Source organism: Mirounga angustirostris, unplaced genomic scaffold, assembly GCF_029215605.1.
Source record: "Mirounga angustirostris isolate CCGP_5_RB_7025 unplaced genomic scaffold, mMirAng1.0.hap1 SCAF_3, whole genome shotgun sequence".
Classification (NCBI taxonomy): Eukaryota; Metazoa; Chordata; class Mammalia; order Carnivora; family Phocidae; genus Mirounga; species Mirounga angustirostris.
Window position 1 is genome coordinate 113,294,530 of NW_026991711.1, and position 22,569 is coordinate 113,317,098.

The 22,569-nt window shown below is 36.9% G+C and overlaps 1 long non-coding RNA gene across 1 annotated transcript in view; it reads right to left on the reverse strand.

Moving 5' to 3' along the window:
• LOC135363768 (uncharacterized) overlaps nucleotides 1–13,100 on the reverse strand; it is a 175,780-nt gene extending 162,680 nt beyond the window's left edge. Inside the window, exon 1 of the long non-coding RNA XR_010409828.1 lies at nucleotides 13,012–13,100. This is a non-coding gene — a long non-coding RNA (uncharacterized LOC135363768). The remainder of the gene's footprint in view (nucleotides 1–13,011) is intronic.
• Nucleotides 13,101–22,569: the final 9,469 nt, after the last annotated feature.

The following is a 22,569-nucleotide window of genomic DNA, read 5'->3' on the forward strand; positions in this document are numbered from 1 at the left end:
CATGGTCCGGAGAGGATAGATAAAAAATACACTTTAAAAGTACGATGACAGAGCAACACACTACTGAAACTGATATACGCACAGACTCTTCCTATATCACTTCGAAGGATGCATCACTGGGAGGTGATGGTAAAGGTGATTGTTACGGATGAATGTGTCCCTCTAAAATTCATATGATGAAGTTGAAAATATGAACATAGTCTAAAATATGACACAGACTGTTTTCAAGGGTCACATTTCTGTGGCTAGAGTCAAATAGTTATCATGCTGAAATTGTAAGCAATGGTGAGGCAGCCCCCTAACATGGCTGTATTTAGAGACAGAGCTTCTCAGGAAGTAATTAAGGTTAAATGAGATGACAAAGGTAGGGCTCTGATCCTTTGAAGAAGAGACACCAGAGAGCTTGTTCCCTCTCTCTCTCTCTCCACAGGCTCACAAAGAAGAGATCATATGAGCATACAGTGAGATGGTGGCTGCCTACAATTGAAGAGAAGAGGTCTCAGAATAAAACCTACCTGGACGGCACATTAATCTTGGACTTCTCCTCCAGAACTTGAGAAAATTAATTTCTGTTATTTAAGCCACCTGGTCTGTGGTAGTTTGTTACAGGAGCCAGAGTAGACAAAAACAGTGATACTTCAGGTGCATTTTGAAGGATGAATCAACGTTTTCCCTCCACAGCAGGAACAAGATACAGAATGGGGAGAAGTAGATGGAGAATGGAGAAGAGATAAAGGAAGTAAGGGCCAGGAGCAGTATGAGCAGAAGAGTCCTGGGAAACAAAGTAGGCCACACAAATATACCTGGTTAGAGGTAGATTGTGGGGAACTTGGCAGGTAATTTGTTTTCTTTTCTTTTTTTTTTTTTTTTTTTTAATTTTCAACCTTCTGATGTTATGGCAGGTAGTAATAAATAGATGAAGTATACTATAAAAGTTTGAAATATTTGCCATGGAAAATGAAAAAATAGGGGCACTTGGCTAGCTCAATAGGTAGAGCATGCAAATCTAGATCTCAGGGTCATGAGTTCAAACCCCACTTAAATTTAAAGAAAAAAACTGTAAAGAAAAAGAAAACGAAAAAATTGTAAAAAAAAAAAAAAAGAGAGAGAGAGAGAAAGAAAAGAAAAAAGTAAATTGATCACAAATCACTAACAGCCAAACAGTATTATTAGGGTTTAGCAGAGGTTAGAAACAGGGAAGATTGAAGGGGGGGAAATCTAAGGGGGAGACGAACCATGAGAGACTATGGACTCTGAGAAACAAACTGAGGGTTCTAGAGGGGAGGGCGGTGGGGGGATGGGTTAGCCTGGTGGTGGGTATTCAAGAGTGCACGTACTGAATGGAGCACTGGGTGTTATACGCAAACAATGAATCATGGAACACTACATCAAAAACTAATGATGTAATGTATGGTGATTAACATAACATAAAAAAAAAGAAACAGATTATAAGGACTGATGAGTTTCTGTTGTTGCTGGTGGTGATGGTAGTGTTTTCCATGTGGAACAAAAGTGGATAAAGCAGATTAGATTGACTAGGTGTCACCAGCTAAACCCCAAGACCTGACCTTTACTGTTCACCTCCTCGTACCCACTGACATTTATTCCACATTTTTTCCTTAAGATCTCCTTTCCAGCTTATCTCTTAACTCAGGTAAAAGACCCTACAGAGATAAAACCCTGTGAAGGAAACCAAAACCACCCTTCAAGCAATAATGACTGCCTGGAGGCCCTGACTACCCAGATCAGTTTGAGCTAACCCCCCCAACTCACCTGCACAGATGAACCACTAAGTGGCCCATGCAGTGACCTACAGTTACCTTTACCTCATTTTAATACTAAAATCTCTGCCCAAGGAGGAGCACCAGCCTCATTTATATAATATGCAGTGTATGTATAGGCATGTTTCCTTAAGGCGCATGTGCAGTCTTAGGCCAGTCTACATCTGATGTCAAGCTTCCCTATCAAAATATTCATCCTAACCCTAAATAAAAGGAACCCATTCACCCTTGCTTAGGGAGTCACAGTTTTTGAAGTTTTTCCTGTGATCTCCTTGTATGCTGCAAATAAAGTTTCCTTTGTGAGGCAACTCCACCTGGTGTACTTTCTATCTGTGAGTCACTAAGGAACAAACTCATATTAGTTTGGTTACACAGGTATGGAGGACCTGGGGGAGGGAGGTGGGGGGGAGGAGCAGCCGTGGCAGAACCAGGAAATGAGTTTACTTTGGGTAACGGAAAAAAGGGCTGCTGGCTAACTCAATGACCTGGGGGTAGTACAGAAGAAAACTGAAGTCAAGCAAGAGAAAGGTAGGAGAGAAATTGGAAAAGGAAAAAAAAAAAAAAAAAGGAGAAATTAGGATGAAGGGTAGAGAAAAAAATAAGACATTTTATTTAACAGAATTAAGAGCCAGGAAAAAATTTTGAATAAAATCAGAATTATTTTAACTTGATAAGTATGGCAGAGAGACTAGTGAGCTCTTCACTACACCAGTTTCTTTTCCTTTGTGGATACCCATTTATGTAGCACAATTCCCATCTAGCCAACATAGCACAGGAAGAATTGATAAAAGCCACATCCAAGAATGGCCTATAAAGACCTTCCTAATGTGATTTCCACATCTTTCCTCTTCCATGGTGAACCTGGAAACCATGTCTTGAAGACACAGAGCCACAAGATGGAAGGAGCCTCAGAGCCACAGAAGCACCTGTTTTCATCAATGTTGCTTTAATTATCAATACAGGAAGAAATACAGATTCATTTAAGACATTTCAAGTGGATTATTTTCTGTAAATATAAGAATACTTTTCAATTTCTATAAAATAAATACTAAATAAGCTAATTTCACATATACTCTAATGATATCATGACTATGCATAGCCCATCTGGGAATTGCTGTATGGTATTTTCATATGAGATCTTTTGGGAGTTCAAAAGAGGGTCATTTAATGATGACTATGAACAATTTAGCCAAGTATAATGACATATTTATTGAAAAGTTTTCAACTCAAAACGTTCCAGCGTATCTTCCTAACACAGTCCTTTTTGCCCTCCAGGCGTCCCTCCAAACCTGTGTGGGAGCCTAGTTGTGACTGTAAGATTCAGAGAGGGAGAAGCTCTGAGGAGAGGCTTATTTGCCTCAATTCTACTCTAGCGGCTTCTGGGCAGAGTTTCTCCCTTTCTGTTTTCACCACGCCTTTGAGTGACACAAACGAAGCTACTGTGTTTTAAAAATCCGAGGGTCTCATAACCGTTCCTCCTTTTAGCCTCTCAAGTGGTTTTCTAAGGGTATTTTACAGCTTGTTCCTCCAGATAAAAGGAGACAACATTAAAAAAGCAGCCTCTAAAGCTCCATCCTTTCTCTTTTTCACTTAGAAGACAAAGAACACATGCCAATGCTAATGAAGTGCCTTTGTATAAACAAAGGAAGAAGCTGTGAAAGGCCTTATTCCTGAACCTCAAAAGTGGCAAAAGTAAGTTTTTCCCTCTGCTGCTCCTTCTCATGCTAAACTGCACAGGCTCTCTTCCCAACCTCCCACAGTCCTCCCAGGGGCAGCGCTGAGTAAGGTGAGAGAGGGCGTGGCTTCAGCCAGAACACCAATTATGAGCTTGAGGGAGGAAGACAAATTCTGCTGACCAAGGGGCCCTCAACCAGGCAGGGGTTGAAGAGAGGGGCGTGCTTTCAAGAGAATGTGTGCTTTGGAGCCTCTGAGGTCCCGGTGCTAGACACCTAATTCTGTTAATCGGAGAACAGTTGCCCTAGATCAGTCAGTTTCCTTCCTTGGATCTTCATTTTTCCCTTCTAAACTATGCAGAAGTAATATCCACTTCACATACTTGTAAGAATTAAAGATCATAAATATAGGCAATGTGCAGAGCCTAATAAGGGGACCTTAACAAAGAGCGATAGGATTAACCAATCATCAGACATCGGAGCACCCTACTTTGGTAATATCAGCTTCTTCAAAATAGCAGGAAAGTAATAGGGAAACATGGTAACGGTATACGGGGTTCCTCTGTACTATCTTTGGAACTTTTCTGTAAATCTAAAATATTCCAAAATTAGAAGAGTGTTAAAAAATAAAAAGCAGGAATGCAACAGCTGCATAGATCTAATAAGCATAATAATATATTTTCCATAGAGTTTGCCAAAATAATTTTATACTAGATGTGAAACCTGAAGGTGAATTTTAGCTAAGACGTGAGCATAGGTGTTTCAAATAATGCCTCACAGCAGAAGATTTTTAAGTCAAGCCCACACAAGTTGGAAACAACCGGCTTTGATGGGGGTGAGAGTCAGGGAGGTAGACTCTAGAATTTACTACAGATCCATAATACACTTATCTGAAACTCTTCCAACAAGATGTGTTTTGTAACTTAGACTTTTTCAAGTTGTAGGAAAGAATTACAAAACATTCTACATGAAGTCTGGGGCAGCACCTTGTAATTGTATTAGTATTAGTAATTAGAATTAGTAATTCTCTGATGAAATTAAATAGTCAGGGAAATGAAATGAAGAATACAACCTCACATGAAGTTAGCTCCAATTTTTGCCACCCGATAGGCATTTATTTCAGTTTTCAGAGCTTTTAGGACTTAGATATCTCAGGTAAAAAGTTGCAGATATGCATACTGAGAAAATCCCTAAATATCATCAACCAACATTTGCTTCTTTCCTCCCTCACCACCTCGTATACAAGTCCTTAGCAGGGGAATGGCTTTCACCTCAATAGTAGCAAAGAAATGTACTCTATGTACAATTTTTATAAAGGAGAAAGTAAAGCATAAAAGCAAAATTTATATTTCTTTGTGCCATTCTGACAATTCTGTCTTTTGTCTTCGTGGAATTAATTACCCATCTCTCTCCCCTGCTTCTACTTTCTAGATATGTCACAGACTTAGTCAAGCTTTTCTTCCTATAATGAAGAGGAAAAACAAACAAAAAAGCCAGGTTACTATATTTTCCTAAAACTACACTTTCATTGGAGACCATTTTATTTTTCCCAACCATTAAAAAACAATAGTTCTTTATCCACAAATCCTGTTTTTCTTTTAATTTTTGACCTCCTCAGTTAAAATTGGTGAGCCAAATGAATATTTCAATTTGAATAATTTAAAAATGCATGATTCCTGCCTTCTTCATAGATAAAGTTAATTTAGAAATAGCATTATTGAAACCAGGCATTCTTTCTAAACCAAGAATTCCAGATGTTTTTAGTTGCTGCCTATGACATTTCCACAATCAGAATAAATTGTGTTTCCACAGTAATGTAATAGATAGAAGTGCTGAATAAATCTCAAGCAGTTGAGATGACAAAATTAACATGCTGATGACATTTTAATGTTTCAATATAATCAAGGGGGCATGGATCATGCCTCCACCAGTTCTAATATAATTCTATTCTTTAATCTTTTTCCTAGACAAAATAAAATATAGATAGATTTCAGAAAGTATATAACCAGAGTATGCTTCAGTCTTCAGGCAAGCTGTTTAGGATGCATGTGAAATGCTGTTTAGGTTCAGCTTTGCCAGTAGATATTTTACCAAAGCAATTGAGTTATACATAAAAAATCCTGCATTAGGACATTTTGTTTTCTCTTTCTGAAGGTGGTTGTTGATGCTTCTGGTACAACTATTGTTTTCTACTTAAGCAGAAAGTTTGCTGACTTAAACAGGGAAATCAGTATATTCTGATTGGATCCAGTGAACAACTGCCAATTCACCTACTCACATAAAATATGTAAACAAACAAATAAACAAACTTATTGGACTCAAAATGAGAAAAAAAGACAAATATCTGGTAATCATAAAAATACAAAATGTTTGGGGGTGCCTGGGTGGCTCAGTTGGTTAAGCGACTGCCTTCGGCTCAGGTCATGATCCTGGAGTCCTGGGATCGAGTCCCGCCATCGGGCTCCCTGCTCAGCAGGGAGTCTGCTTCTCCCTCCGACCCTCCCCCCTCTCATGCTCTCTCTCTCTATCTCATTCTCTCTCTCAAATAAATAAATAAAATCTTTAAAAAAAATACAAAATGTTTGTTTTTTGTTTTTGTTTTTGTTTTTCTAACGGAACAATGCAAACTGAGATCTTAGAGCCAAATTCATCCCTGGAAGAAAAAAATAGCCTGACTACGCATGTAGGTTGAAGATCTGTACTGAATGTTGACAAAGTTGTATATTCCTTGTTAAGTGGCATTGGAGAGGAGAATGAAAGACAAGGAGATAGAACGGCAGTACCTCTACCTCATCCTCACACGGAAAGGGTGGTGATGACAGTCTAAATGAGAACACTAAACCATGATGGCTTTGCCAGAAGTCAGATATAGATGTAAGAAGTCAGGTATGGATGCAAATGGATGACATATGATAAGCAATATCTGGAGCACTCATTGTGTTTATCACAGAACAGTGACAAAATAAGTATGTATTGCTAAAGAGTAGTTTTCAGTCTTTGATTATGAACCTTTTTTCAAGCAAAATCTCATCCAGAAACATAATATATTAAACTAAAAAGAGAAGAACCCCCTGAGGGAGCAGAGGCCTAATGGATGGCCCTGATGTGCCCTTCTAAAAGACAATGCTAAGTCTGCCATAGAAGATTTCCCAAAATATGGAACAGGCACAATTTTCCCCCAATATTACCTTCCCAACATATTATTCTATTTAGGTCACTGCCAACAAACTGATTAAAACATATATTTACATAAAAGCTTCTAATACCTCCCACCTTTCCAACCTCTACCCCAATTCTGGAGGATGACCAATAAGCAGGGCCACTCATGCCAGGCCTCTGCTTACCTCTCTTTTTTCCATATGTTCCATGTGTGAGAGTGGATGATTTCAGATGCAACTATAAGAAACCCCATTCAGAATGGCTTCAGTAATGAGGAAATTGACTGTCCCTGCCCTAGATATAGGGCAAGTCCCAGAAGGACAAATAGAATGGCCTAAGGATATCATCATGGGGCTTAATTCTCCCATCTCTCTGGTCCATTATCCTATGGCTGTTTCTCCTAGTGGGTTAAGTTGGCTTCCAAAAGTAATTGGGGCTTCTTTTGTTCATCCCTAGCAAGGAAGGGGTGGGAGGGAGGGAAAGAAGAAGGAGAGAAAGAGGGGTGAGGGGGGAAGGGGAAGGGAGGGGAGAAGAGAGAAGAAGGAGAGAGCCATAACCATGGAAAATAGGTTTTATTAGTTTCATTGGCTCAATCTCAGAACAATTAACAACTAGCAAAGGAAAACTAAGTATCAGCTGGCTGAAGGAAACAAAAGGGGCACTTTGTGAGAGCACCTGTGACTCTACCCTTTACTGAAGTCTGTCCCACAATCCCACATCAGGAGATCTAATAGGATAATCCACACTAAAGTGCAAAATAAGTATCAGAGATTGAACATTGAACGTGAACAGCAACTCTGTCAGCAGGCACTAGATTAACATGGCTATTTTGTTTCCGTCTCAGCCAGGGGGCTTTATGGGAACATGTCAAGCATCATTCAAAAGTATGTTTCAATGTCACACCCAAGGGATTCAAGTATGCAGGGTACAATTGTGTTCATTTCTCTCTCTCCCCTTAGATATCTTGAAAGAGTGTGCTCATACTCTGACCCTCACAGTAAAGAGCTGAGGTATCTTCAGAATGTAGAGGTATTTTACACTAAAAATGTAGCACCCATCCCAGGCATCTATAAAAGCACTCCAAGCTGTCAGATGCTTTACCAAATTAATAGCTCTGAAGACCTCCCATACACCAAAGACCTGAGGTCTTTTGGTTGAGGTTTGGTTGAGGGATGTCTCCCTTCTAATCTTGCTTATTGGATTGGAAAAACTCCATAGCTTATTCTGTCAAGGAAGCTGCAGAAAACAGAATTGTTATAGGAATGAGTTAAAAGGAAAGAATGAAAAAAGTTTAAAATAAAGATAAATGTAAACTTATATTTCAGCTCAAAACACTGACAAAAAATAAATATACTTTCACTGAAAATTGGTGAGGGGGTTGTCCTTTTTGTAAGATTTCTAACCTCAGAATACTCCTAACCACAATATCACACTGTTGCAGTCACCTAATACTTTACTTTCTGTAAAAGAAGTAATTCACAGCTCTTCAAGCTTGTTTACACAATAATGGTACAACTGTTCACCTTTCTTTCATTAAAAAGTGAATACTAGTGCATTTCAGCTATTAGGGTCAACTCAAGTTGAATTTGTGAAGGGTACAGAATTTCTTAAAGTCACTGTCATTCCTTTAGGCACCTTCAAATATAGTATTAAATTGTCTGAGATCCCCACTGCACAAAACCACATGGGTCTCTGGACTTTCTCAAGCCTTTATGTCCCATAAAATCAACCTTGTATGTGTGTGCTTTCTGCTAGGAGACAATAGGTGTTTAGGGATTGAACTTAATTATAAATTACTTAATTATTAAATGACAATTTTAAAATCATTAACTAAAGACCAAGGTAATACACTGCCCTTCTGATAAAATGTAATGCCTTAATCAAGACAAAATATAGACTTTCCTGGATGACTCTCCAACAATAACTTTTACTATAGACACTTTAGAGACATTCTGATAGGAGACGGGGAAAGATATTTTGATAGACACATTCTTTCAATTATGCCACTTAAGTAAGTATCTGCCTACATGTTAATCCAATTTACATAAGAAGATTTCAAAATTATTCCTCTCCATTCATTTTTATATTTCCTATCCAAAAAACTGTTTTGAATACCGGAAGGAGTATTAGATTTCGTGTATCTTTAGTCTCATACTGATTGCAAATTTTTGGTCAAATTACTCAAAGATTGTAACTTGATATTTCCTTGTAAATGGAATTAATGGCCCTAGGAGTATGTGCATTAAGACAGTAAAGAAAGCAAATTCAAAATACAACATGCCTACAGGAGTTAAGAGCACATATAAATAAGTTTCAGTCAGGAAAGAGACATTAAACACAAACTGAGATATTTTGAGAACACTTTATATGGTAGCCAGCCTCCAAAATGGACTGCAATGATCTTTGCCTCACAGTATTCATGCCCTCGTGTAGTCACCTCTCACACTGAATAGATGTGTTATCCAGTGAGGCCAATAGGATGTTATGGAAATGGCAGTGTGATTTCTTAGGTCAGGTCTTATGACATTGTGCCTTCTACCTTGCACTCTCTTCGATCAATTACTCTGGGGAAACTGGCTTCCATGTTGGGAAAATACTCAGACCAGCCTATGGTGAATTTCGTGTGGCAAGGAACCAAGGTCTCTTGACAACAGCCAGCATCAACTTGCCAGTCATGTGAGTCAGTCGTTTTGGAAGTCGACCGTCCATCTCCAGTCAGGCCTTCATCTGCCAACATCATGACTGAAACTCCATGAGAATCCCTAAGCCAAGACTACCTGTCAAGAATTGTCAAAGGTTTAAGATTTTACCCCACTTGCCAACTAACATATTACCCTGCCTCATTTTCATGGATACTTGCAAGAGACACAAGATTCCTGGGTCAGAAACAAAGAACTTTATCTTTCAGAGCAGGTACATTAATCAGATTATTAGCTCTCTTTTGAGCTGGGTTTGAGTCTTAATTCCCACAGAGCAATGTGAATGGGGCCAGGTAACACTTGCATACACACTGAATTGTATTACATGAGAGAAATCCTGAGTTTAGGAAACCCAAATTTTTTATCACAGTCACTAAGGATGCCTATACTTTGTTCAGGTAAGAGAAAGAATTATCTATCTGCCAAGGGAAGTCATTCTGCAAATATAATTGAAAAGATAGCTCAGAATTAAGGCAACCAATGTCTTTTCTCTCAATAAATGCAGATACGTGAGGGACTCGCGGAGAATTGTTTCTCAAACCTACCCAGCCAAATCACTCCTAAATTCCTGACCCACAGAAACAGTGACATAATGATTTATTACTGTTTTAAGCTCAGAAGTTTAGAGGTAATTTGTTACATAGTAATAGATAACAAATATAATTTATTATAAAAAAGAAAAGCTAATTAGAAAGTAGTAATTATCAAGTAACAACTAATTGCTGAGGAGTATTCACGGACTCTAGGACTAGCAGCAGTGGCATGGTTACCACACTGAAGTGGAAGAGATGATGGGAGGAAAAACTTCCTGAAACCAGTGGGGAGCAAAAGTCACATATGGCAGGCTATCACACAAGGAGGGACAACCTTTAGTTAAAACAGGTGACCTCACATGGAGTTTAGCCAGGTGAATAAACGCCCTAACCTGTCTCTCTTATTTCTTTCCCATTTCCCCAATGGCTGAAAATAAATAGAAACCAGGGAATGGAAGCCCTGCTGATGGTATCCATACAGATAAGCCCCCAGGCAGAGAAGAATAGAAAGTGAATGGGGATGGTGCGTGAGGGCAGACAGAAAATATCTGGCACAATCTGGCAAATAAATGAGTTCATGCATACCTCCTCTAAAAAGGAAAGGTCCTCCTCAGCAGTAAATGATTGTTACTTGGTTATTCAGTTTGAAACGCAAGAATTTGACAGGCATGGGGTTAGGACCGGATTCCATGGAGGGAGGGACTTGAACAAAAGGCAAACTGAATTACCAACTGCATGGAGGATCTTTGCCCAGGCGGTCAGCAGCAGAAAGCCTTATTGCTTGAATTCACTGAAGTCAAGACCAGCAACACTTCTCATGCCCATAGCGAGTATCAAAGCCAAATGTGGAGACATTAGATTCTCTGAACTCAAATTTCAACAAGTCTTGGGAGCCATGACTTGCAGATAATTAAAATTCTTCTGCATGTTGTAATTGGATTTGGGCTCCCAATAGTCAACTTGTGGTATAGGTGAAAGTGTGTTGTAAATTATCACAAAGAATGCAAAATAAAGTGGAACACTGTGAATCTTATTTATAAAAAGATAATTTGTCAATTATAAAAATCATTTTAAGCAGTCAATGGCTTTGCATGATTTCTAGAAATTCAACTACACTGGATTTTTAACTAGTGTTTGAATTTAATCGAGACTCACCTGTATCCACAATTATACTCAGAACAAGAGATTTTGATAGATAAATCTATCAAAATTTACTAAGGTTTTAAAAGGTTTACTAAAATTTAAGTACAAAGTAGAAATCATAAAATTCTCTATGAAACAAATGTTTTTGTTTTGTTTTTAAAGATTTTATTTATTTATTTGACAGAGAGAGAGAGAGAGCACAGGTAGGCAGAACAGCAGGCAGAGGGAGAGGGAGAAGCAGACTCCCCGCTGAGCAAGGAGCCCGATGTGGGGCTCGATCCCAGGACCCTGGGATCATGACCTGAGCCGAAGGCAGACGCTTAATGACTGAGCCACCCAGGCGCCCCTGAAACAAATGGTTTTATCACTCTGACCAAGAATTTAGAAAAAATATATCTGTTTTTAAGTCTTTTTTTAAAGATTTTATTTATTTATTTGAGACAGAGAGGGAGTGAGCACAAGTAGGGGTGGGGCAGAGAAATAAGCAGACTCAGATCCTAGGACCCTGAGACCATGACCTGAGTCAAAGTCAGATGCTTAACTGACTTAGCCACCCAGGCACCCCTTTAAATTCTTTGTTTCAGTTAAAACATTACTAAGTTCACTTATAAAAAGGAAATAAAACTTTTAATATAAAATGGGCTTTAATCTGTCAATGAAAACACTAGTATACCAAGAAAATAACAGATGAGAAGATATCAACTAACAATTCATAGAATAAACTGAACCAGACAATAAGCACAAAAACAATGGTCAACACACTAAGAGTCAAATAAATATAAAAGAGAAAATATAAAAATTTCAATTAAGTTTCTGGTTTTGGACTATATGTTGGTATAGACTTTCTAGAATACTCTTGGGCAATATGTAGTGAGAATTTTTTTTTAAGTTTATTTAATTTGATGTAGGAATTCCATTTACAGAAATTTATTTTGGGGGCACCTGGGTGGCTCAGGCTGTTAAGGGTCTGCCTTCAGCTCAGATGACAATCTCAGGGTCCTGGGATCTAGTGCCATGGTGGGCTCCCTGCTCAGTGGGGAGTCTGCTTCTCCCTCTCCCTCTGCCCCTCCCCCCGCCCTCTGCAGCTCGTGTTCTCTGTCTCAAATAAATAAAATCTTTAAAAAAAAGAAATTTATTTTAAGGAAATAATCAGAGAGTTGAGAAAATACTTATGCATAAAGATGCACATCAAAGATTATTTTACATTATCAAAAGTATCTGGAAGTATCTCAGTGACCAGCTACAAAAATGATAAATCAAATTCTCTTACAAAAATTATTCTGAATAATATTTGACAATAGAAATCAGATTTAAAAAAGATAAATAAAATAAAATGAGATATTTAAATGGATTCTTATAATTTGGAGATGATCTCACAAAGTGATAATGAAAACAAAATAGACAACATCATATGATTGTATGATGTACACCAGTATGATTGCAAGTATATTAAATATTCATGTATATATGACTGAAAAAATATGCCAAAATTATTTATATTTATATTAGAAGAGGATACCTCTGTGTGGAAGGATTATAAGTGATACTATTTTATTCTTTATACTTTCTGTATCTCTCGGTCTCTTCGGTAATTATAAAAATTATGAATTTTTAAAATGTTATTGTCTTCATTTCTAAAAAACCCAAATGAGCAAATATTGGCCAAGTGAACAACATAAATGCACACTAAGATACATCCTATGGACTGTCAAAACAACATTCCTCTAACCTACCATTAATAAAGGGGCTTTATAATAAAAATGACTGTGTATTTTTTATCTGACTCTATTCCAAAAGTAATCAATCATATCTGTGGCTTTTCACCACAAACAGCAGAATACATATACTGAATGCATATACTATTTTTATTCTTGCAACTTTTCTGTAAGTTTGATACTATTTATAAATAACTTTTTTTTTGAAAAAACTTTAAAAAAGAAAGTGTTCAATTATCCAAGGAATACTTCCTATTTTGTATATCTGATCCATTAATAACACAAGGCATAATATGCTCATCTCTTACCTGAATTGTTTCAATAGGCTCTTCACTGTAACCACTGTCCGTCTCATGCCCTCATTTGTTTTGTTTATTTCCCACCTTGACTTCCAGGTTACCTGTGGAAAAAGAAACAAAAACAAAAATTAAACAAACATAATTTATTATTTCTTGCTCTCAAAATTTCTTAGCATGGCTGGCATTCAACGTTCCTCAGAACAGTCCTCAATTGGCCTCTTTGTGATTTTCTATATGTGCTGTGCATTTTCCTACCGCCTGCATCTGCTCTCTGCTCCTGATGCGCTGGGAAGCTCATGGAACTCTGTCTGTACTTCTAATGTTGCATTTAGTTCATTTTGCCATTTTTCCCCTCCTTATTCTGTTTTGCCCTTTATACTGCAGGCAGTTAAGATATTTTTTCTTCAGTTTTATAAGAATTGGAGATGATCTCACAAAGTGATAATTTAGTTCATTTTGCCATTTTCCCCCTCCTTATTCTGTTTTGCCCTTTATACTGCAGGCAGTTAAGATATTTTTTCTTCAGTTTTCTATCTCAGCAGGATTTTCTAGAGCGTTTTGCATATACTGTGCTCTCATTGTTGAATGAAAAAAAAAAAAAAAGGCCAGTTGTTGATCAAACTCAAAGTTCTATTTCCATGTGTCCAAAACCTTGATCCAGGAGTTATTTTCTTCTGCATTGCTCTATACCAATGTGGTGTCTGTGATTCTATACCACCTTCCCATAACTTTATGACCCTGTCACCTCCTTCAAATATTCTAATTGTGACTCTAGGATAAGATATTAGCTCACGGACTCTTTCAAAATATTTTCTATGTACCCATTTTCTTAAATGTGGATGAAAGGAACTGAAAAATAATCAGCTTCTTCATAAATCCTTTTTCCCCCTTCTTTCTCTCAATAACTGATTATGGTGTAACTTCTATATTCCAGGAATTGTGCTAGGCACCAGGGAATATAGCTATCAGCAAGGCAAAGACAGTCCTTACCATGATTGACTATTTAGATTGGCAGCAGAAGCAGATGTGAGAGAAAGATTTACAGAAAGAATTAACTTTTTCATTCATTGCAATTGTGGTAAGTGGTAGGAAGCAATACACTCTGTTACAGGAAGGTTTATTTGGAAAACCTATCAAATCTGGGTAGTCAGGAGAGTCCTTCAAAAGAAGCTCACATTTAAGCTGAGATTTATAGAATGAATAGCAATTAATGCAATATAAGCCAAGGAGGAATTATCCCAGCTAGAAAGAGCAGTATGTACAAAGGCCCTGAGGTTAGAAAGGACATGAAGAAACTGAAGAAGGCAATATGGCTAGAGTACAAAGAGGGAAGAGGCTTTATCCAAGAGAGATGAAGTTGTTAATACCTCCCAGAGAGTCTCTATTACTGCTATTAAAGATGAGTAACGGATGCAGTAACACAACAATGATCGTAGTATTCTAGCTGACTTCTACTTGTGCAGTATGACAAATGAGAACTGAGAATTCAGAATCATCAGGACATCTCTGCAGTTCCACATCCTTGACTCATTCTGTTCAAAGTTAATGGGACAGAAGTGGGTGAGAACAGTTTTCTAATATGTATCTTCCATCTTGAGTGAAAAAACTCTGTTAATGGATTCTTTATAAAGAACTCAGAGCAATGGACTTAGAATCCTTCACTTGAACTTTAAAATGTTTTCATTAAAAACGAAAGTACTGCTTAACGCTGTCTCTCCCTCTGTTCTTCCCCTGCCTCTCTCTATCTCAAATAAATAAATAAATCTTAAAAAAAAAAAAAAAAGGAAGCAGTAGAAGAAACAGGAAAGTCAGAGAATTAAAAGATAGAGATCTTTAGGGGCGCCTGGGTGGCTTAGTCGGTTAAGCGTCTGCCTTTGGCTCAGGTCATGATCCCAGGGTCCTTGGATCAAGCCCTGCATGGGGCTCCCTGCTCAGTGGGGAATCTGCCTCTCCCCTTGCTTGTGCACTCTCTCTCTCTCTTGCTGAGTCAAATAAATAAATAAGATCTTAAAAAAAAAGAAAAGAATCATGGTAAAATCCAAGCAAGTATTGGCCACTACACAAATAAGATTGTAACTCAGGCAACTAAATTTGATTAAAAGAAATATTTTCTCTTAGTATGCTTCCTATAAGCATTTAATTCTCTCAGTTTCTTTACAAATTCCAGAAAGTTCATAGTTTCTTTAAAACTTGATAAATATATTAATATTAGCTTGCAAAAACTGTTTGAAAGGGAAGGCTTTCAAAAATATAACAGAAAAGTGCCAATCATCAAAGGGTCTCACCAATACAGAATGTCTCATTAACATGAGAGACCCAAAAACTCATAAAAGATACCCCATTCAAAAATAGAAAGGATGCTTTTTGAAAGATATGGTTGTTTTTCCAGTGAAGCGCCCCTTGATTAATAATTTTCCACGTAGATATCTTTGAAACCGCAAATAAAAAAATTATAGCCATAAATTCTACAATATAGTAGAATGCAATATAGCATTTAAGTTAATATGTTTGAAGAGTCATTCTTTGATTCAGTGTTTTGATGTTTTCTATACAGAATACACTTTTTAAGAGAGTGAAAATACATTTAAGACTAGTGATCCAAAAAACATTTGCTAATCTTGAAAATAAAGTTATTCCAGCAACACTGTCATTTATAATGATATTAAATATGTGTATTTGTCAGGTCACATAAAAATTGCAGATTGGTGGAAATTCAAACTGATAACCAGCATCTTTCTCCTGTGTGGAAAAGCCTGAGAAAAGATGGAGATGTTTGGCCCTGGAAACAACACATCCCTGATTTCCTTAGCCTGCGTGCAACTCCAAGCAAATTTGGATAAATAAGGCTCCACTCATCCAGATAAACACCCAGGTTACAGCTAATTTGAACACCTAATTAACAGACTATGCACAGGACAACCAACAATAGAGCTATATGATTTTTGTTCACCTCTCTTTTTCTAAGACCTTATTTGTATTCCTGTGCATAGGAAACACATGAGTGCTGAAGATCAGGCCATGAAGATTCAGGCTTGTTGAAGAGAGAGGAGAGAGGAGGAAGGGGAAAGCCAAAATAAAAAAGGAAGGAATAGAAAGGAATAATGGAATGAATAAATTATGGCTAGAAAGACAATGATAAAATATAGCCATGAGGAAGATAAGAAAATGAAGAGAGGAAAGTGTGGGGAAATGAAATATAGCTGTTGAATCAGAAGTTCAATTAAGTGCGTTTCAATGAATAGTCTTCCATTGTCTTTGAGCTCCAAATTTGTCAAATTCACAGTAATTTAACTAAGAGAATGAGGTGAAAAGAGGTTTAATAAAGTTTGACACACATTTTAAACATAATATCACTTCCAAACGCAGCATCTAAGCAAGCAACATTATGCTTATAATATTCAGAAATAATACAATTCTAATTCACACATATCATTTAAAATGCACTATATTTCTTTTCTGAAAAACTGATGGATGCAGGGGGAAATTGAGGTGGAGACGAACCATGAGAGACAATGGACTCTGAGAAACAAACTGAGGGTTCTAGAGGGGAGAGGGTGGGAGGATGGGTTAGCCTGGTGATGGGTATTAAAGAGGGCACGTATTGCATGGAGCACTGGGTGTTATACACAAACAATGAATCATGGAACACTACATCAAAAACTAATGATGTAATGTATGGTGATTAACATAACAATAAAAATATTAAAAAAAACCCTGATGGATGCAATAGAAACATACAAGATAATGTCATGTTTCCATACCTTAGCTTCCTCAGATTCTTTCTTCTCAGGCTAAGTTAGCTTCTACTGAACCCATCATTTTATAACATTTATGTCTAGAGATCTAGCTGTCTACTCTAGCTGTCTAGAGATCTACTGTCTACTATTTTTTTTAAAGCTTTTTATTTAAGGAAAGATTTTATCCCAAGTTTTAACGATGAATTCCAGCTTTTCACTAAAGTACTTGTTCCTGAGCTCTGGGATATAAATGAAACTCTTTTCTTCTTAATATGAAATGGGTCAATGGTTAGAGAAAAACAACTCAAATTCAAGCTATAGATGTGGACTTCGATTTTTCACAATTATTTTGATTCTACTCTGAGGCATGCCTCTTACTATGTAAATTTAAAAGTCAATGTGGGATATATTTTATTTTCTAAGAATTCCTAAGGAAGTGGGAAACAAGTTACAACTTGCCACATTATGATAAGTACATGAGTCAAGTTCAGTATCCTCTTAGCTTCCACCCACCCTCATCAACTTCCAGATGCACATTCTACTGCCAAAGCCGCTCCACAGCCTCTATTATGTGTTCCCTATAATTTAATATCTTTTGTACACTGGTTAGACACTGCTTGACACAAACATCTATACATAGTCTAGGGAAGAGACCACAGAATTCAGGGTCAAGCTGCTAATACTACTAAGTACTGCTAATTACTTTGAATATAAAGGTCTTCATTCTGGATTCTAATCCACTGCCAGAATAAATTTATTCTGAGAACAAGTCTTGGAGATATTCGAATAGCACTGCATTTATATGAACAATCCTGAAGTCCATAGCAGTCACATACTTCTAATTTACTTTTCAAAAACATAGTCTAAAATTCAATATATAGTTCATATATATGCAAATATATGTATGTATATATACAATTTAATATATATATTTAAAACAACTTCTGAAAGAGAGATGACCTTGATCTTTATAGGATACGCTTTTCCTGCAACTTGTACATATTAAATCATTACAAATGACTTTTATTCTAGGATAGAGTACACTTTATTTTCTAACATTCGTTGCTAATTTCATTCTCCCCCACATCCCACTCATTACATATCATTTGTACCATAAAACACTAGGTGTTTTAGAGAATATAAAGTAAGTTGCTTCAATTTTTCAATTTTACATAAAGGAATTGGGTAATCAAGGTGTCTGTGAGGTATTTTGGCTGTAATATGTATTCATTCATCCAATAGCATGTATTCAGCTATAACTATCCTTTCTTTGCTATTAGACATTAAAGACAAATATAGAGATAGGTAATATTTACTCAATGTTACTGTGAATGTGTGTTACATAAATTCACTCACCTAGTTCATTACCCTATGAGACAAGTACAGTTTTATATTCCATTTTTTGCAGATTAGGAAGGCACAAAATTGTGAAATGCCTAGGCCTATGTCATGCAGGCAGTAAGTGGTAGAGCTGGGATCTAAACTCAGGGAGCCCTTTCCAAAACCTATGCCTTTAGTGGCTACGTATTTTTGACCCTTAAATGCAAGTAAAGGAGTGGTTTCCTATCTTCAAATTTAAAGCTAAGTTTCAAATGTTCTATCTGCAGATATAAATGAATTTATACCTATTGGAGATAGGAAGTGAACAATTTCAAAGCAGCATAAACAAAACTGAATTAGAGAATGATGGATATAGTACACAGATGGCCCATAGATTCCTTGAGAACTTGAAAAACTATTTCCAGCAGTAAAGATTTGAATATGGAAAGAAGCATCTAAATTTCTAACTCAGGAGGACAAATCTGTTCTCAAAAATTAAACAGAGGAAGACTACAGCTTGGAAGCTATCCTGCACAACCAAGAGAACCAACTGGGACTGCACCTGGTAGAGCAAAATTCCTGGGCTTGAAATGAATACTTAAGTCCACCCAATAAACTAAATCTATCATTTCTACCTAAAAAAGACCTCTGAGCTGTTGTTTTTTGATGCCAAAGTTTGTCACACGCCAAAGACATATACACTTATCACTAGTGAGATACAAATGTATAAATCAAGAAGGGTTTACAGAGCAACACACTAAACTTAGTGTCTTCAGTAAGCATTTCACTTTGATTTACTAATATAGTCACCACATGTTAATTGAAGAGTACTATTAGGTATATACAAGATATGAGTTAATTATATGTCACTTAAAATAATTATATCGAGGACACACATTAATGGATTCACTATTGGCTTATAGCAGGTATTATTAATGCATCCTGAGGCCAAGGCCATCAGCAGTGACAACTGTTTATAGAAGTTTCCAATGCATCAGAGGAGTTATGATCTGAGATCATTTAATCTTCCTCTTCCCGCAATAAGTCAAGGGCTCAACTTTATGCTTGTGAACCTCTTCTCTTTCCCCAGCCCTTTATTATTTTTCTTATTATGTTGAATCACTTTTACTTTATTTTATATCCAAGTGTTTCATGTACTTCGCAAAATTTTCATCTATTAACTTTAAAAGAGAAAAGCAAATCCTAGTTCTTAAGAATGAACTCATTTATGATTTGGAAAAGGAAACTAAATTTCTGATATAGCCAAGGAGCAGCCAGCCTCTGGTAGGGCAGCTAAACAATCAAACTTTCGATGTCAGAGACACTTTTATCCCAGAATTCAAACTGAAATTTTCCCCAATAATGTTCTGTAGCTATTAAAAACCATATTGTAAAATAATATTTGAGAAAAAGTGGGACTATAAAATAGCACACATATTATGTTTTACTAAGAAACTCTACACACATATATATGAAAAATTACCAAAAACTCATACGCAAAATATTAACAACTATTATCTTTTTGTGTCACAATCATTACTTTTATTTTCCTACCTTGGTCCTTTACTATTTTAAAAGGAAATATATTTATATTTCCCTAAAATATTATTCTCAAGACCTATTAACGAGTTCTCATTTACTTACATCATTTGCTATGTCTGTATGTAGAATTAGGTAGTTGCAATCCTGACTCTTATCTTCCTTCAGACCTGCCCTTTGCCACGCTGGGCTAATATCAAGGTCCTGTAGCCAGGATTCTATAACTGCAGGCTGTGATTCATCAGTTTAGTTGGTCATAAGCAGTATTTTTTAATTTTTTTTTAAGATTTTATTTATTTATTTATTTGACAGAGAGAGAGAGAGAGAGCACAAGCAGGGGGAGTGGCAGGCAGAGGGAGGAGCAGGCTCCCCACCGAGCAGAGAGCCCAATGCGGGACTGGATCCCAGTAACCCAAGATCATGACCTGAGCCGAAGGCAGACGCTTAACCAACTGAGCCACCCAGGTGCCACGGAAGTATTTTTTTTGAAACAGTATAAAATAGATAAGGGACAAAAAAATAAAATATCAGTGTACACTGTAGTAAGAAAATACTTTTAGTGGGGCACGGGTGGCTCAGTCAGTTAAGCGCCCAACTCTTGTTTTTGGCTCAGGTCATGATCTCAGGGTCCTGGGATCGAGCCCCACATTGGGCTCTGTGCTCAGCACGGAGTCTGCTTTTCCTCCCTCTGCTCCTCCCCTGCTCTCCGTCTCTGTCTCTCTCTCCCTCGCTCTCAAATAAATGAATAAGATCTTAAAAAAAAAAAGAAAATACTTTTAGTGAAACTTTTTTCTGTGTTACATATATGAAAATATGTTGGTATGCACGGCAAAATGTATTTCTTACTATGAGACTAGGTAAGAAGAGTTTGAGAAACTATGGCTCTAAAACAACCTATATAAACAGATGAAGAAATGAAAGCACACAGGCATTAAAACAGCTTCCTCTAGAGTTCACCTAAGTAAGAAATGCAGATTCAGGAAAAGTATTCACTTGAAACTGTCTAGTGGTTATCTTAATTGTGCTGCCATAGGGTACATCAAAGAATGGCAGCTAGCTACACTAAATGTGCTCAGTATTTCCGAACTTTCTATCCTTTTAACTCAGCAGCCTTCCTCAATATGGCAAATAGGAAGCACTCCAGAACAAAGAAAATATAATCATTTATGTAATTAATTTTTTTTTTAAAGATTTTTATTTATTTATTTATTTGAGACAGAGAGAATGAGAGAGAGAGAGCACATGAGAGGGGGGAGGGTCAGAGGCAGAAGCAGGCTCCCTGCCGAGCAGGGAGCCCAATGCGGGACTCGATCCAGGGACTCCAGGATCATGACCTGAGCCGAAGGCAGTCGCTTAACCAACTGAGCCACCCAGGCGCCCCCATTTATGTAATTAATTTGATTATTTTAATAAACATTGTTTCTAGTCCCTATAAAAACGATGATACCAAAAAAATCTATATTTTGCCTCCATTAGTATCAATTAGTAACATAGTCATTTCTCAATTATATCATTGCCTACCATGCATGTATCCAATAATCTAAAATTAAAATCCAGTATGCTATGCCATTCTCATTAAATGGCTTACATCTAATCTGTTGCACTTGAGCTAGTGAAGGATATTGTTTTGGAAAGGTAATTAGCAATATTATTTCTTACAACATTCTATCTGCTACAGTAGAGAGTTTTAGAAGAAACCAGCAAATATTCTAATTGAACCATGCATTTGACACAAGCATTCACACTGATTCTGTTAATTATTCTCTGTTTTAACTGGTCAATTAAAACTGTAAAAAGGATGGCCAGTGTGAAAGTAGTGTTTTTAAAATGTTGTCTCCCCATCATTTAACTCCAACAACCTAATAGTATTACTTTCACCAAGTGAATCAAATGCTTCCAAATGCACATATCTTTCTTAAAATACAAAAAACAAGTAATAGTCTGTGTCATATGGTGACAAGTACAGTTCAAAGTGCCATTATCACTGTTCTCACGGTGATAATTAATCCTTTAGTCATTATCATAATGAGAAACCATGTTCAGAAAATGCTGATTGAAAAATTCAGATATCAAACACAAGTCACTCGTTGCCTATCAGCCAAATTAATTCTTACCCTTATGGCAGATTAACACAGAGTCTTCCAAATAATTTATCTAGCCTACTCCAAACTTTTCTAGCCTTCTTATGTTTCACTTCATGATTTTTTAAATGGCCTGCTCTAACATGAAGTACCAGCATTACACTTTTATTTCTTAATTTGTGATGGATCTTTCATCTTAATCAGAATCATTTCCTGATTTTGTTTTTAATATGGTCTACACTTCATTCCTTAACTGAAATAATTGGAATAAGTTTGCAACTATCTGTGGTCAATTAAGTCTGAAAACTTTCAAATTTCCAAGTATAACTTTATCAACTTCAAAAGAACTAATTGTCATTTTCACATTGCCCAATGAAACCCACAAGCAAAATTAATATTTCAAAGAGGTCTAACTCTGAATTCATCTAGAAACATCCAGGTACCGAATGAAGTGCTGCATTTCTTTCCCAACATGCAAAAACTCTAAGTGCTACACATTATTAAATGTGAAACAGGTTAAAATGAGTGTTTTTCCAATATCAGCATGCTGGGCATTTCCATAAGAATGTCCCAGAATCATCTTAAAATATACTCAACTCCCCCAGTTTTATCTTAACTTTGCTTGCCTTCCTCTTTTTTCCCTTAAATTTCTCAATTTCAAAACTTGAGTGTTACACTGAAATTCATTTTTTGTCTTTGGCCCCCTCACACTCAAATGGCATGTGTGCACAAGAGCACACACACATCCAGTAATCAAGTTATACTGCAGCATCCATTGATACTTTTTCCTAAGGTCCTGCTGAGTCATAAGGAGCATCACATAATAAGAAACAAGGAAAGAGTGAGGATTCAGAGGGCAGCGCTAACAAGAATAAAGTATGGGTAGCTTG